We start from the raw sequence: 6790 nt of genomic DNA, 5'->3' as shown, positions 1-6790 counted from the left end.
AAACATCCTAACCTACTGCAAGGCCCTTTTTTTAAAATATATATTGTAAATACACTTTGTCTGTCTGCATCAATGGAACTGTCCAGAATACTCTTGAGGCCTTCAACAGTAACTTTTTTCCCTTCATTGAGGTAGGTTTCCAGATACAGATGGAACCCCAAATGAGACTCCTATTAAAATAGGACATTGGAAATCAGCTGGCAATGGGGTCCATTGGATAGTCAGAAGGCCTAGTGCAGGTTAACATTGTACTGTTTGCTGCTTAACCAGTTTTTTGAGTTAAAATCCAAGTAAACTTCACAGAGATGATTCACTCTTTTTGAACAGTGTGTATGTGAGTGAGCGACTAGATGTTTGTGAGTGAATATATGTCAAAGATGAATATTTATATGGGTATTTAAATGTGAGTGGATTTATTGTGAGTATGTTTGTGCATTATTGCCCACACCTCTATATTTAATTTCCCCACAATCCAAAATCAAGAATCCATGAAAAACTGGGGAGCAGTGTCCTAGCCAACAATTCAACCACTAATATTATATAGTTAACATTCATAAGTTTAAAATTGTTTTTAGCTTGTTTGTTTAATGGTGATTGCGTGAATTCTAAAAATATTTTAATATTGAAATATGCAAACCACTTAATATACAAAAGAATCATCTGAGTCTTGGAACATAAATCCATATTCTTTGCTTGGAAATAATCCAACATTTTAAATGGTTCTGAAGTAGACCTTTGCAAATAAAATTTGTATGTTTTGCTCATTTAATGTATATTGGTGCTTTGGATGTTTTATCAAATGGCTTGCATTTACTCTATATGAAAACAAAATATCATCAACATGAAACATTGATTATGTTTCTCTCTCCACAAATGCTGCCAGACTACATGATTTTTCCATAATTTTCTATTTCCATTTCAGATCTCCAGCATCTACATTATTTTGGAGCAAAAAACTGCAGATGTTGGAAATCTGAAACAAAAGCGGAAAATGCTTGAAACACTCAGCAGGTCCAACAGTATCACTGAAGAGAAAAACAGAGTCGATATTTCAGGTCAAGGAGTCTTCATTGGAAAAATAAGATGAATGTTTTAAGTTGCAGAGGGGGGAGGATGAAGAGAACAAAGGAAACGTCTGTGAGCCCAAATTTGTCGAAGTAACCATACTTAGCAATGTATGCAATTCAATAAATAGGGAAAAGTGCAAACGTATAGCTGCGTCACCTGGGAGGACTATTTTGGTCTCTGGATAATGAGGACAGAGGTTAAAGGGCAGATGTTGCATTTCCTGTGTTGGTGGAGATAGAAGAATGAACTGGGGAGACACGGAGGGAATGGTCCTTTCGGAACGCTGAAAGTGGAGGGGAAGATCTGAAGTCGTAGAAATTCAGTGCAACTCTTACTTTGAAAGTGGATGTTGGCCTGCTGGATTGGTGTAGCAGATGGCAGATCGCTGCAGGGCCATCCTTGGAGAAAGCTTTCTCCTGAGCTTGTCATCCCTCCCTGTGGGGCCTCTCCTCTACCTTGCCATGCTGAAGACTGGAGAAAGACCTTCCTAAGTCCCAATATCATGATGCAAATAGTGTAAGCTCAGGTAAATATCTTACCTTAAGTCTCAGTGTTTCTTCACAAGTTCTGAAATTTCAACAATCTCCAAAACTGAGCAACAAGCAAATGTGCACAATAAACTATCCTTCCACTCAATTAGCATCAACCCTACAAATCAATGAGAATTCTCCTAATTGGCATGGTTGGTGGGCTGCAGGTGTGGATGGAGTGAAGGAGATTCTTTCTCATGCTAATAACAAGTTTCCAGGTATTATTTGGATCCATGTGGCCCAATCTAGAGCTGCAAGTGTTGAATCAGCATTGTAGGAGGAGTAAACCCACTGCCTGCCCATTCATCAAACTTTCAGCAAGAGCAATACACCTGCCACTGCTTTCCAACTTGATGACAAGTGCAAACTTTACCAAAAATGTGCACTTACAATTCACTGATAGAATTTAAGACAAATATTCACCAGCAGCACTGAAAGGACCTTCACCGAATGTGCTAGATTTGTGACCAAGGGTTCAACAAGATTCTCCCATCAGACACATTGTCCCCTCCCTGCCTTCACAACATTCCAAAGGGTCCAATCGCCTTGTGACTCCCTGGTCTGCTCTTCTGTCTTCAACAATTACTTCCCTCATAGCATTCCCCATGAGACCACAGAAGAGAGTATTGAGGAACAAAGGGACCTTCCAAAGAAAAACTGCAGATGCTGAAAATCTAAAACAGAAAACAGAAAATGGTGGAAATACTCAGCAAGTCAGGCTGCATCTGTGGGAAGAGAAACAGAGTCAACATGTCAGGTTGAAGACTCTTTGCGAGAATTGAGAAGGAGATAAAGGAAGCTCGTTCAGTTGAGATAGAGTGGGAGGAGGGGGAGTGTCTCTGATGGGGTAAAACTGGATTGACCATTGGAATAAGCTGTAAGCATGTTTATCTGATCAATGAGTGACCAATTCATTGACCAGGATAACCTTGTTCACAGCTTATCCCCCGGTAGCCCTGGTTTTACCCGATCAGCGACACCCCCTCACCCACCCTCCCTGCAAAATAACAAGCTTCTTTTGTCTCCTTTTCAGTTCTGACGAAGGGTCTCCGTCTTGAAACATTGACTCTCTCCTCCCTCAGATATAGCCTGACCTGCTGAGGGCTTCCATCATTTTCTGTTTTGGTTGTACCAGAGACCTTGGTGTACAAGTGCAAAGATCCCCGAAGGCAGCAGCGCAGGTAGATAAAATGGTTAAAAAGGCAGACTGGATGCTGGCTTTCATTCACAGGGACATGGAATATAAGGGTAGGGAGGTTATGGTGTAATTATATGAAACATTGCTTATGTCATAGGGAAGTACAGTCATCTCCTTCCTATAGTGTGTAGTTTGGGTCACCACACTTTAGGAAAGAAATGATTGCACTGGAGATGGTGCCAAGGAAGTTCATCAGGTTGTTGTCTGGGATGGGTGTTTCAGTTATGAGGAGACACTGGAAAGACTGAATTTGTTTTCCTTGGAGCAGGGAAGGCTGAGGATAGGCTGACAGAGATAAACAAAAGTATGAGGTGCACACAAAGGGTAGATAGTAGGAAATTTTACCCCATAACAGAGGTGTCAAAAACTGGAAGACATAGGTTTAGGGTAAAGGGGAAGAGGTTTACAGGGGATTAGTGTAGATGGGTGATTGGCATAAACAGGGTGGACCAAAGGACCTGTTTCTTTGTTGCATGACTCTCTGATGTCATGAGAAGATGCAACACATCCTTTTATCTGTTACCTTCCCACACTCCAGAGATCATAACGGTCCGTCCAGGTGAGGTAACAATTCACTTGCACTTCTTCAAATCTAAAGTACTGCACTCAGTGCTCACAACGTGGTCTCCCCTCTACTGGAGAAAACAAATGCAGATCAGGTGACCACTTTGCAGAGCACCTGTGTTCAGTCACTAGGGTGACCTTAGCTTTCGGTTGCCTGTCACTTTAATCCTCCATCCCACTCCAATTATAACTATTTATCTGTCCCTCCCTGCACTGTTCTAACAAAGCCCAATCCAACCTGAGTAACAGCAACATATCTTCAGTCTGGACATGTTGCAGTTTTGGAACTAAAAGTCAAATTCTACAACTTAAGATGATTCATTTTCCCTGTTTGTTACAGAATGGGTCAGTTGTACTGGAGGTCATCTTTGACCACCATGTTAGGATGTCTACACAAATTACTGAATCACAGGACAAAGTAGAAGTGATTTGCAGTGACTAAATAAGTCAAAGTACAAGTTGATTAGGGAGTTTTGGTATATTCATTATGGCATGTGAATAAATTTCATAACTGACTAATACTTCGTAAAAATTAAAACAGCCAAAATCGAGCTGTCTATGGTCGACAGTCCTGCGAGTACACCCTGAGTGACAGATGTCAACACATCTGTCACACTCCTCCGTTGCTGGTCTCCACATGGAACTAGATCATGGTGGGATACCCTGGCAATGTGCTGGGCAATCTGTTGCTGTGATCCTATGCCAACCAGAGTTAGAGGTAAATGTATGCCAGCAATATGTACAGAAATATATGAAGGTAGTGGCCAATTCTATGCTTGTAGTACAAGAAATTTACACAACCACACCAGTAAGAAATTTAAGTTACTTTCACCCCTGATGGCAAGTAGATGATAAATAGGAGGGGGTTAGGGGCAAGGATAAAAACCTGGTGTCAGTTTCTACATTTACACTGACATCACTCAGCTCCACTTCATCCCACCTCTCTTGATTCATCCACAATATGTAAATTACCAGACTATATGTCTGAAATCCAATAATGGATGAACAGGAATTGTCTGCGATGAGGGCATTCGGAACCTGGGTATAATCTGTTGTGATCCTGTTACTATCAATGCTCTGCAATGGCTAAGTGCACAAAATAAAAATGGGTTCATTTACAGAGCTGCTAATGGTTTAGCTGCTAAACTGTAAGTATTGCTTTTACTTCAGTGGTTTGGAGAATCAAGGATATAGGTGCTACCTCTGAAGGAATCTATCTTGGTCCTAAAATGCTGAAGGAATCCACTCAGTTGAGAAAAAGGCCCAAGCATTGAGTCAGAGAGCATGGAAATAGGCCCTTCGACCCACTGAGTCTATGCCAACCATAAAGCACCCATTTACACTAATCCCATTTAATTCACCTAATATTCCCATAGACTTCCCTCAGAGTCTACTCCTCACCTACATACTAGCAGCAATTTACAGTGGCCAAATAACCTACCAGCCTATCCATCTTTGAGATGTTGGAGGGGACTGGAACATGCAGTGGAAACCCACCAGCTGCCCCACTGTGCCACACCAAACAATTTCAAATGAATCTATCCAACCAGCTTGACAGAGTTGGAGACTATTTAGGACTACTCAACCACAGTAAATGTTTCCACTGAGCTTTAAACAACATTTTAGAAACTGCACGATGAATCACAAAACATTGTGGAAGTGGATGAAAAAACATGAAGCTATATTCCCCAGGCCAATACAGGTCCCTTCTGAATTTCCAGTGTTAGCTTTGTTGAACATCTGGAGAATGCAGCTGAGTCACTCAGTGGTTTTGAATCAAGGGTTTTTTTTAACCAAGGGAAAACAATGTCACTAACAACCAGAAGGAGTAGCTATTATCCACAAAGTCTTATGAAGTTCTGTGAAGCCTCACAAGTATCTGCATGGCCAACATGCCACTATTTTCACTGACCACAAGGCTGTGTGTGGTTTTTTTGCTGAATTCCAGGGCAGACCTCAAATGGTCTTAACCAAGATGAAAAGATGGTCAGCATATGACCACGTTCTGAAGTACAAGAGTGCACCTAATCAGAATGAGTTGACTGCCAGTTGGTGCACCTTCATGTGACACACTAGTAACGGGTGAGATGGTGTTTTTGCCGGAATACACAGATCAAACTCCAGTCACAAGCCACAAGAACACAAGAAAATAGGAGAAGAAGTAGGCCACTTGGCCCCTCAAGCCTGCCCCTGCATTCAATAATGACCATGGCTGATCTACAACAGGTCTCCCCTGTCAACAGCTTGCAATCATGATAAGATATAAATCTATCCCCTAACGGGTGTACAGATACATCCAGCATGAATGCAAAGGAGAATGTGAAGACAATATCTTTTTACCATAGTACAGGAAAAGGTTTGAGCTAAACATTCAGAATGCTAATGTCCTTTGGGGATCCAGAATTGTTATTTCACCACAAGGACAAGCAGCTATTCTAAACCATTTGCACAGAGAACACCCATGTCAATGTCTTATCTAGCAAGTTTTGACCGATGGTCTGGAATGGACAAACAATTGGAAGATATTGAGAAGGAATGTAAGTATTACAAGAATCCAGAAGTACTTCCTTTCAACCCATGGCCCTCATTGAACAAACCATAATCAAGGATATGTGTGCATTTCACAGGACCACTTATAGGTAAAATTAACATGATTATGTGTATAGAAACCTTTCTTATGGATACTTCTACATCTTGAGCTGAGAAAAACCTTTTCTACATGTGAACTTCCAGTTACTTGCAATGGACAATGGAAGCAACTTCACTGGTGCAGAATTTCCAAAATTTCTCAGAAAGAATGAAGTCAAGCATGTGCGCAAAGCTCCACATCAGCCAGCTGTAAATGTTTTGTCAGAAAGGGCAGTTCATTCTGTGAAGAAGACTATTTAAAAAATGACAGGAGGTGAAATTGAGACAAAATACGTATTTCTTATTTCATGACTGGAATGCACTACGTACAGCCACAGGAAAGATACCTCTGAGTTACCGATGGACAGATATGTCAAAATGACTTGGATTTGATGAAGCTACAGCATAGTACTGCTGTGCTTTCCAAACAAGCAAAGCAAAAGAGGCAAGGTACATAAGCTCACCATTATCATTTTGAATTGTATACGGCTTCACTAATGGAATCTAGTTCAGTGGATGCACCACTGATTGCACTGGACTAGTACCATTTGTGGTTTATTTGGACAATAGCAGCATGACGAAGGCTCCCTCTCCATAAACTTGGGGTCATCCAAAGGTCGGTGTTCATCCTAACCCATACTAATTTCATTCACTGTCAGTCCTTTATTTGCTGACTTAAACTGGCACCCAATTTAACAACACCTTGGCTTCCCGATTTTCACCATTGTAATCCCTTCCTATGTCTGGAATCCAGCCCTATCACCCTCTGTGAAATCTGTGCTCTTCTAATTCTGTCCTGTTG

The sequence above is a fragment of the Pristis pectinata genome, chromosome 16 (assembly GCF_009764475.1).
Source record: "Pristis pectinata isolate sPriPec2 chromosome 16, sPriPec2.1.pri, whole genome shotgun sequence".
Classification (NCBI taxonomy): domain Eukaryota; kingdom Metazoa; phylum Chordata; class Chondrichthyes; order Rhinopristiformes; family Pristidae; genus Pristis; species Pristis pectinata.
The sequence above is the reverse complement of the archived record's forward strand: the minus strand, read 5'-3'. Positions refer to the sequence as shown.